The 11,296-nt window shown below is 42.6% G+C and overlaps 1 pseudogene; it reads right to left on the bottom strand.

Annotated features, from left to right (window-relative positions):
• Positions 1 to 10,032: 10,032 nt before the first annotated feature.
• Positions 10,033 to 11,058, bottom strand: LOC107749571 (putative nuclease HARBI1; annotated as a pseudogene).
• Between the last annotated feature and the right edge of the window lie 238 nt (positions 11,059 to 11,296).

The following is an 11,296-nucleotide window of genomic DNA, read 5'->3' as shown; positions in this document are numbered from 1 at the left end:
CAACCACTAAGAAAATAGCTAACAATGATTAATGTTCTTTGTTGTTACACCAAACTGCCACAAGATGGTGCTAAAAAATAACAAACGAATGCGTGACATGACACACATGACAAAACAAGTCCAATCCTGACAGTATTATCTTTTTTTCTCCTGTTTTTTGGTTAAAGAGGTAGCTCAGGAAAGGTTGTGTTGTTGATTTTCATCTTTGTTTTTGTGAAGGGAAGGTAGTTCCTTAAACTTTAGTTAGTGTTTTTTTTTTTTTTTAGGCAATATTGTCTCCTAACGATTTATTTCCCTATTTTTGTTAAACTTTTTGACAAACGAAGTTAATAACCATTTCTTACTCTTCTTTAGCATGGTTATGTTTACACTCTGAGGCTGAAGGGGGTTCTCCTCATATTCTTTTTTTTTTTTGTCTATTTGTTATCATATTTTCTAAGCCTCTGTTACCTCTCCTCCTAACCCCTAGACTGGGAGGAGAACGTAACAGTGCATAATTTAGTTGCATCAAGGGTTGAATCAAGTGTAAATAGCACATTAAAGTTAAAAGTTACACCCTTTTTTGTGTGCGCACTGTACAGGTCTGATATAAAGAATGTTTTTGCTCAGGTGGCCGAAATGTCTGCCCAATAATGAAAAGTTTCGCTCAGCAAGAAAAAAAAATTAGAGGAAACATTGCCCCCAAACATAAGATTGTTGTTTAGCATAGGTCATACATGCAAGATAATATTAGAATAGGTACCCCTTATTTTCAAAATACAGTATAAATAATTTTTAATTTTCCAAGTTGTTACCCCTTTGTACCCCAAACTTCGAATATTGTTCCCTTATACCTACATGAAGGTACTGTATAGGTACACTATAATTACAAAAAAAGTACGCAGTAAATTCTGTTTACTGTTGTTGTTTTCTGTAAATTGCAGGCTGTAATATAAAGCTTTACCAAATGTTGTTAAAAATATATATGTTCAGCATGTAATTACTTCATGTTTCAAATATTAACCTTTATTTATGACTTTAAAGTGTTTATTATTATCATATGATACATCGTATCATATCATATATCATAGCATATAATTCATGATATGATAATTATTATAATATTAATTCAAAATGTGAAATATAGTTAGTTATCATCAATTCATCTTTTTACAGTTCTTGCAAGGCAATTCCCCTTTCTCCACAGTTTTCTGAAATTAATTCAATGCAAGCCAAATAACATACAGATTTTATCCATACAGAAATTCAAATCGGTAATACTTTACAATAAGGTTTCATTTGTTAACTTCAGTTAAGTACATTAGTGAACATGAACTAATAAAGAATAATACTTATACAGCATTTATTCAAATTAATAATGCATTATTAAAATCAAAAGTTGTATCTGTAAACATTGGCTAATGCACTGTGAACTAACATGAACAAACAATGAAAATTTGTATTTTTATTAACTACCATTAACACAAATGTTAATAAATTCTGCAAAAATATATTGTTCATAGTTAGTATGTGTTAACTATTGCATTAACAAATGATAAATGAGATCCCATTGTAAAGTCTTACCTTTTAATCTAGATTATTTTACCAAGAAAAATAATGTAATGTATGGTAGTCGCAACTAGCTAGTGTACTTGGCAGAACATGACTGCCAACCTTAGTTTTACAACTCAGAATGTACAACTCAGAATTTTGAGCTGCCTCCACGATAACTGAAGCTGGTAATGTTGTTTGTGGAGTAGTTTAATCATCCTCTGTTGAGATCTTGAGACATTTAATGTCTTTTATTTACAGTTGATTTTGGGCTGGGTGGCTTTAAGTCTGTTGTAGTTGTTATATTTCATTTTCTGAGTGCAAGCATGATGTTGACCACGAAGCATACAAAAAAGTGTCTTAAGTTACACATCTTACAACAGTTTGCCTTTGGTAAAACGTATGGCAAAGTTTTCTCATTATAGCTTCCTTTATTGCTTGAGTTCTCAACCCATAAAGGACTGGGTTTATTAATGGGGTACAAATAAGGAAATACAAAGATAGTATAACACGAATAATGTAGGGCACATGCCTCATATCAAATCGGCTTTGCAAAAGTTCAAAGGAACTCCCAATGATAAAGTTAAATAATGCAATCAGATGTGGGACACACGTGCTAAAGAGTTTGACTTGTCCTCTTTTTGACAGTTTCAAACAGATTAAAGTAATTCTTACATAAGAGTAGATAATTATAAAAAATGGGAGTACAACCCCAAAGGCAATCATTGTTGAGCTATATATGTTGTAATATAAAATATCAGCGCATGCTAGTTTCACAATCGAGTAATTATCACAGTATACTTTTTCAACGATGACTCCACAAATGTCAAAGTTTGCTGTAAGTGAGAGAGTGATGGTCACTCTGAAAAAGGGCAAAAGCCAAGTTACTACAATACCCAAAATCACTTTTGTAGGAGTTACTATTTTGTCATACTTTAAAGGATAGCATATAGAAATATACCGATCATAAGCCATAACTGTTAGGTTTGTTATGTCACAACCAGCATAGGTATATATAAAGTAGATTTGCACAAGACAAGAAAACCATGTTATGTGATAGTGTTCTGTCAAGAATCTAGCTATGATAAAAGGTGAAACTGCTGTGCCACCATATAAATTTATACAAGCTAAATTGCAGATAAACAAGTACATTGGCTTATGTAGTTTTCTTTCAAGACATACTATACAGATGATCAGTCCATTAGCAATGATGATGATTGGGTAAAGTAAACCCAGCACAACAACAAAAACATACAAACCCAATTCCAAAAAAGTTGGGACACTGTACAAATTGTGAGTAAAAAAGGAATGGAATAATTTACAAATCTCATAAACTTATATTTTATTCACAATAGAATATAGATAACATATCAAATGTTGAAAGTGAGACATTTTGAAATGTCATGCCAAATATTGGCTCATTTTGGATTTCATGAGAGCTACACATTCCAAAATAGTTGGGACGGGTAGCAATAAGAGGCCGGAAAAGTTAAATGCATCATTGCATTCTGTTTTTATTCACAATTTGTACAGTGTCCCAACTTTTTTGGAATCGGGTTTGTATTTCAGATCATGTATTTTGTTATATGCATCCAGTGTGAAGGAAATATTATGTGTTGCACTTTTCAGAATGGCCCTGTAAATACATAAACAACAAAGGAAAACAAGGTTAAGGAAATATTACTTTAACATAAAAAAGTCATTATTCACATAATATTTTGCAGAATTTAATTTCTTAAAAAAAAAAAAAAGAATACAATTAATTTAAAAAAATTAAAATTGATAATCTTACAATTTCTAATGTGTCAAGTCAAGCATCCGTTTGATGACCGTCTTTCTTCATATACTTGAAAATGAATGTTGAATTTGTGGCATGGGGCAGTATTTATGTCCAGACCCTTGAGCAATGCCATGCCCAGGTTGGCTTCTCCCTCCACACACACACACACACACACACACACAACTATCCAACTCACCTGAGTACTAATCACGCTCACCTGACACTCACTGCACTGCACCAAATCACAAAGCCCCCAGCAGTCACGCTGTAACTGTGTCTCATTTCGAAAGATGCATCCTAAGTAGGATGTATCCTCTGAAGGATGTGGTCTACAGTGTGTCCTCAACCTACAGTAAAATAGATTTAATATGCTATATCAAAATTACATTACACATGTCAGGGCAGTCGTGGCCTAATGGTTAGAGAGTCGGACTTGTAACACGAAGGTCATGGGTTAGTCTCGGTACCGGCAGGTATTGTAGGAGGGGGGAGTGAATGACCAGCTCTCTCTTCCACCCCCAATACCACGACAGAGGTGAGACCCTTGAGCAAGGCACATGGCTGCCCACTGATATGGGTGTGTGTTCAGTGTGTGTGTGTGTGCACTTGGATGGGTTAAATGCAGAGCACAAATTCCGAGTATGGGACACCATACTTGACTACACATCACTTTTCATTACACACTCACACCTCTCGCACACTTTAAATGAAATTTAATTCTGAGATGAATTTTAGGAGAGTTGTAAACAGAGCGGAAAAAAAACAAAATATGTATTTTGCGACTGTAATTGTATTACTTTATTTACTTTTTGATGAGTTCTGGTGTACTTCCAACAGCAGATGCCTTTTACAGAGACGAAGGAGAAGCATTTGAATTTGAAGAAGAAGGGAAAAAATGTATCAGCCATTGAAGATTTGAGGTTGTAGGCTAATGAGGCTATAATTATGAACTTATCTAATGAAATATAATATATATTAATTATAATTTTATTATAGGTGTTAAAAAGTGCTACAAATTACATGATTTTATTATGTCAACCATGAAGAAAAGCATCAGTGTTTGAGATATCTTATGTACACCAATTTTAATACAAATTATAAGCTTTTCTTTGACAATAACTAACAAAAATGGCATTACTTACAAAAGGTTGTATTAATTAACATTAGTAAATACAACAGTTTACATAAACAATAGATAAAAAAATACTAAACACTTGTTATCCTGTTTACTACACCTGTAGTAAACAGAAATGAGACTGCCATATGTGTGATGTTTGAGGCCGATAAATGCAACCTCCAGAGGGTGCAGCCTTCAAAATGAGACACAGCTTAAGCCTGGCCTCAACAAGCACACAGACCCTTGTTTGCACTCTACTTACCTTCATAATACGTATTTAATCCATGTCTACTCCTGCCTTGAAGTCCTGCAAATTCCTCCAGCAAACTCCAGCATTGTTCTCCATAGTCAATATAATTTGTCAATGGTCAGTTCAAATCGCATTGTCTGTTTCTGCTGGTGATCTATTCCCTGTCAAGACAAAAGACTTGTGTTATATCAAAGTGTGATGGAATATTATGTAATGGCCTCAGAATGAGTCAAAAGGGTATGTTCAATATGGAATGTCCATAAAAGTGCAGACCAAGGGTGCTCAGAGCAAAGACCATGTATCTATGAATAAAAAATCTATTGTTACCCAAAAAGTGCTTAAAACAGTAGAACTAACAGTCATATGACAAACCAATGACCAGATCAATATACATTAATGTATATACATTTATTCAATGTTTGACTGCTTTTATTGTCCTCATTTGTAAGTCGCTTTGGATAAAAGCGTCTGCTAAATGTAAATGTAAATGTAATTGCAAAAGTGATTTTGATTCAATGCCACTGATTTAACATTGTTTTAAATAATATACATTATTTATTGAAATTAAATTAAATGTTTGTCACAATACATTGAAAAGTATGTGTGTGTGTGTGTGTGTGTGTGTATGTGTAAATAATAATTGCTATAACATTTACACAGCAGCAATTTAAGTGAAGAAAGAAGAACATGGCAGCAGGTGAAAATAAAACATAAAAATATTGTTCAGAATTGTATAAGGAGTGACTATATAAAAGTTTATTTTATTTTTTTTTTATTCTTGCTTTCCTAACCCCAGGCTGCATTTCCCAAAAGCATTGTAAGCCTAAGTAGATCATAGCAGTAATGTAAGTACATAGTTTCTACGATGTACTTGCGCTTAAGATACTTTTGGGAAACCCGGCCCTAATCTTTTTCCTAACATGTTTTGTTCCATAGTGATGCCACATTCTGTGTGATTGAAGGATCCACCAGACATCATGCTGAAACCTGTGAGTATGAGAGGGTTTAAAGCACTGATTTATTTGGAAGTGGCAATTATTAAACTGAGTTGAATTAGTGGTTTCAGGTTGAAGGTCCATCCACAGTTGAGGAGGATGAGGAGACTGTGTCAGTATGTTCAAGGAGGCCTGAGGTAGTCACAGATTCCATGTGATACTGTATATTCAAAAGTCTACTTGTGTGATAAGGTGCTAATGATGTGTGTTTTCCAAATATTATTGGCTGCAAGATGCTGACACCCTTATAGAACCCTCTCAGTCTGGGACCACATGTGACAAGATGAGTATTAAGAAATTACAACAATGTGCCAAGAGCATTCAATCAAATGACTTAAATTTCTGTTGCTACAGAACCCAGAGAACATCTCGGTCATGTATGTAACCCTCGTTCCCTGAAGGAGGGAACGGAGACGTCACGTCGGCGATGACTGACGAATTGGGATCTCGCCAGAGAGACCAACCTACTTTGAGTGTAAAAAAAACAAGCCAATGCACATTGGCATGCGATTATTGCATACAGCTGCCGCTGATCACCGCGTGAGTATAAGAGGCAGCAGGTGCACCGCATTCATTCATGTTTTCGCTGAGGAGCCGAGCCGGTGACAGCAGCCTGAGCTGGCAGGGCACACCTTGTGCTTCGTAGGCCAAGGTGATGGCATCCACTATCCAGTGGGCCATCCTCTGCTTGGAGACAGCTTTCCCCTTCTGCTGTCCACCATAACAGACAAAGAGCTGTTCTGAGGTCCTAAAGCTCTGAGTTCTATCCACGTACTGTTGCAATGCGCGTACAGAACAGAGCAAAGCTAGGGCTGGGTCTGCCTCCTCCAGGGGCAGCGCTTGCAGGTTCACCACCTGGTCCCTGAAGGGAGTGGTAGGAACCTTGGGCACGTAGCCGGGCCAGGGTCTCAGTGTTGCACTGGAATCAGCCAGCCCAAACTCAAGGCATGATTCGTCGAACGAAAATGCCTGCAGGTCCCCCACCCTCTTGATCGAGGCCAATGCAGTCAGGAGTAGGGTCTTCATAGAAAGAAACTTTAACTCGACTGACTGCAAAGGCTCGAAGGGGGCAGCTTGTAGGGCTCTCAGCACCAATGCCAAATCCCAAGAGGGCAGGGAGGGAGGCCTAGGAGGATTTAACCTCCTGGACCCCCTAAGAAACCTGACGACCAGATCATGCTTCCCCACCGACCTCCCATCTATGAGGTCGTGATGGGCCGAAATAGCAGCAGCATAAACCTTAAGGGTGGAGGGGGACAGCCTACGCTCCACGGAGCTTGTGCTGAAGCGATAGTGAGAGCTACCTCCTGGGGTAGGTCACTTAGAACCTCTGCGTCCCGTACAGGGACCACACATGGAGTTTCCACAGGTCTGGACGCGGGTGCCAAAGGGTGCTCCGTTTCTGAGAAAGAAGATCCTTCCTCAGAGGAATCGGCCAGGGAGGGGCTGTCGCGAGGAGCATGAGTTCCGGGAACCAGGTCCTGTTGGGCCAATATGAAGCCACTAACAAGACCTGCTCCTCGTCCTCCCTTATCTTGCACAGTGTCTGTGCAAGCAGGCTCACTGGGGGGAACGCATATTTGTGCAGGCCCCGGGGCCAGCTGTGTGCCAATGCATCCATGGTGAGCGTTGCATCGGTTAGGGAGTAGAACCACTGGCAGTGGGTGGTTTCTGGAGATGCAAACAGGTCTACCTGAGCAACTCCGAACCGTCTCCAGATCAGCCGAACCGCCTGGGGGTGGAGTCTCCACTCTCCTGGAAGTGCTGCTCGAGACAGCTCGTCGGCTGCCCGATTGAACACTCCCGGGATGTGGATGGCACGAAGGGACCTCAGATGCTTCTGACTCCACAGGAGGAGGTGGCGGGCAAGTTGCGACGGGAGCGTAAACCACCTTCCCAGTGTTGTCCGTGCGGACCAGAACGTCCCTGCCCCGAAGGCGGCATCTCAGGCGGCTCAAGGCAAGGCGTACTGCTAGCAACTTGAGGCAATTGATATGCCAATGCAGTTGGTGCCCCAGGAGCCTCTGAAAGAATTTCAGTGGGACCGCCGTCCTGCCTAATAAAGTCTTGAGGCAGTTCAGCACCGACTGAGCACGTTCCTGGGTGAGGCGTGCTGTCTGGCTGACCGAATCCATGCCGAGAAAAGAGATCCTCTGCGTTGGCACGAGTTTGCTCTTTTCCCAGTTGACCCGAAGACCCAACAGGCTGAGGTGTCTGAGCACCAGGTCCCTGTGTGCGCACAACTGATCGCGAGACTGTGCGAGTATGAGCCAGTCGCCGAGATAGTTGAGAATATGCACCCCCCGTTCTCTCAAAGGAAGCAGTATCCTCCATCTCCGGGTCGCCCGTCTCAGGGCCTCTTGCACTTGCGCTTGCCACCAGATTTGGGGGGGGCCTGGACGGGCTGGGCGTCCTGCCTGCGACCGGCTCCACGACGCTGCCTGGTGGAAGGCTGCTGCTACGTGGGAGCAGGGGCAGCTGCAGGGGGGTGCCCACGGTGACGAGCAGGCTGAGGGGCTGCGGCCTGGGTGGAAGCAGCAGGTTTCCTCTGGCGCATGACGTGTTTGATCGCCTCAGTCTGCTTCTGTGCCACCGAGAACTGCTGGGCGAAGCTCTCGACAGCGTCACCGAAAAGGCCGGTCTGGGACACGGGAGCATTCAGGAACTGTACCTTATCATGCTCCTTCATGTTGGCCAGAGGTGGCGCTCCTGGACCACTAACGTGGACATCGCACGATCCAGAGACTGTGCGGTCACCTTCGTCGCTCGAAGCGCGAGGTCCGTCGCAGCACGCAGTTCATGTAGAACCACCAGGTCGTGGCCACCCTTGTGCAGGTCTCTCAGGGCTTTGGCCTGATGGACCTGCAGTAACGCCATGGCGTGGAGGGCAGAAGCCACCTCCTCACAAGCTCTGTAAGCACTGCCAGTTAAGCCTGACGAATACTTACAGGCCCGTGAGGGGAGACACGGGTCACCCCGCAGAGTGGTAGCGGCTGTTGGACACAGTTGCATGGCCACAGACCGCTCCACTGAGGGAATGCCCGTGTACCCCAAAGCGGCCCCACCATCGAGGGTGGTGAGAGCGGAGGAGCTACAAGGCTTGTTTCGGGCAGTAAAAGGTGCCTTCCACGATCTTGTGAGCTCCTCATGCACTTCTGGGAAGAATGGCACCAGAGGAGGGCGCTGAGAATCAGCGCGACCCCCACAGAGAAACCATTCATCCAGCCTCGAAGGATCGGGACGGGGTGGAGGATTCCACACGAGCCCGACATTCTCGGCGGCCCGGGAAAGCATAGCCGTCATCTCTGGGTCTGGCTCGGACAACGCTGCCACACCTGAAGGGGGCAACACAGCCGGGTCGTCATCCCTGGAGAGAGAGAGCTCGCCCTCCCATGCAGCGATTGATATCTGCTCTCGAGGGGGCGAACTGAAGGAAACGGCCGGCTCCCCCCATCCTGTAGAGAGGCCAGCACTCCCCTCCGTCCGCTCCACCGGCTGCGGATTGCTTGAGTGGTGACGAACTCCCTCTGGGGAAGCCGTCACCGTGATCCTCAAATCACCTCTGACTCCGCCGGACGCAGCGCCGCCCCGATTGCCGTGACGAACACTGGATCGCGGCAGAGGGACCCCGCCACGTTTGACGTAGTGGAATCTTTCATGCAACTCTGAGTTGGTCATGTCCCCACAAATAGGACATGAACCATCCACGAACGCTTGCTCAGCGTGCTCAATGCCCAGACACGTGAGACAGCGATCGTGACCGTCCCGAGGCACCAGAAAGCGACCGCACCCAGAAACGCACAGGTGATAAGACATCTTTAAAAAGACGTGATCACCCGTGTTGCTCTTTTAGAGATTGTTCTAATAGTGCTGAAGCACGCAGGGGAACTGGCTACCGCAAACTCCAAGTGTGGCTGTCTACACGGAAGATGATCTTTTTTTTTCTCTCCGTGAGACCACGATCACCGCTGCAACGCCATAACGCCCGCACTCGCTCTTGCAATCACTCGAAGAGGAGAGCAGTAGTGATGCACCACCGCTCGGCTCCGAAGCGAAAAGATGAATGAATGCGGTGCACCTGCTGCCTCTTATACTCCCGCGGTGATCAGCGGCAGCTGGATGCAATAATCGCATGCCAACGTGCATTGGCTCGTTTAGTTTACACTCGAAGTGGATTGGTCTCTCTGGCGAGATCCCAATTCGTCGGTCATCACCGACGTGACGTCGAGAGTGACCGACTGAAAGGGAACATAAAGGGAGTCTACAAACGCTATCTGCCTCTGTCTGGGGCTTCTGATAGGGAGTCAAGAGATAAGGCAGGCATGCATGTCCCTTGTCTCCCAGCAAAACTCCTGAGAATTCACCTGCATAGATTAGAATTATTATTATTTATTTTTTTTTTTTATAGAAATTAGTTACAATATTTTAAGGCTGTTGTTTTTGCCATATGTTAAGTAACTAACATACCTTAGTTGCTGGGAAAGAGAAGAGGCCTGAAAGATTCTGGAATCATGCACAGAGCCAGGCCATTTGGCCTCTACATTTGTGATGATGCAATCTGCATCACAGATCATCTAAAGAATTTAAAATGTAGGTCACTACACTGGAATTATATAGATATAAAACATATATAAAATGAGGATTGTAACTACATTTATTTGTAATGAACAGAACACTGGTGCCCAGCTTATTGTATAGAACAATAAGTGCTACAGTATAGCCTACAATATCATCTCAGTGGGACTGCACCTGTACATTGATGCTGTGTAATGATATCCTGTTAACAAAGTCTGCTTCATGTGGACCAGACGGACACTTTATACGCACATGGGTGCAGTCCAGAGCACCGATAACATTTTGGAAACCTAGAAAAGTTAGGTGTTTGGCTTACAATTGTCATGTGTAACATTAACAGTCAAGAAATATTTCCACTTTCTATACAGTTATTATTTGAACTTACCAGCGATTCCATAAAAGTCATGTTTAATGGTACAAATCGCTCTGTGGCCAGAGAATGTGATGAACACATTAAGTAGTCTTTTTAATGACAGGTACACAGTTTGTACAGAGCGGCAAACCGATACTTTGCTGATATTCTCTGCATCTCTAGCTGTGTACAAAAATGTTCTGCTGGCAAAAAAGCAAAGTGCAATACACACAGTCTGCGGGACTGTGAGTGCTTTATTGCATGTGTTATTTGCAATTTGTGGGCTCAGTAATCTACAAATATATGCAATCCCTTCTCTCGAGAACCTATACCGCTCATACAGGTAGTTGTCAGGAAAAGCCAATGGGTCTGACCTGTCCCTGACAGTACTGTTTGAAATGCCCTGCGTATGATAATAGCTCCCTCATCCACCACCTCATCAATGAAAGGACAAGTCATGATTATTAAAGTCCGAAACATGGGTTGAGCTCCCTATTTATACACCTTTAATTAATTCATTACAAAACTCACACCAACTAAACACATGTAACTTTACTTCTTTACATTTGTTACTGTTTTTGTACCTTGTAATTTCTTACATTTATTAGTAAAGTACACATCCTTTATTTTTTTTGAATAATAGTGGTTAAGTGAATAAAATGGCATCAAATTCCCAGCAGGTGAGTGTTAACGGTAT

Source organism: Sinocyclocheilus rhinocerous, unplaced genomic scaffold (genome assembly GCF_001515625.1).
Source record: "Sinocyclocheilus rhinocerous isolate Xijiao unplaced genomic scaffold, SAMN03320098_v1.1 scaffold902, whole genome shotgun sequence".
In the NCBI taxonomy this organism is placed as follows: domain Eukaryota; kingdom Metazoa; phylum Chordata; class Actinopteri; order Cypriniformes; family Cyprinidae; genus Sinocyclocheilus; species Sinocyclocheilus rhinocerous.
Note: the sequence above shows the minus strand (reverse complement) of the source record. Positions and strands in the feature narration are given on the sequence as shown.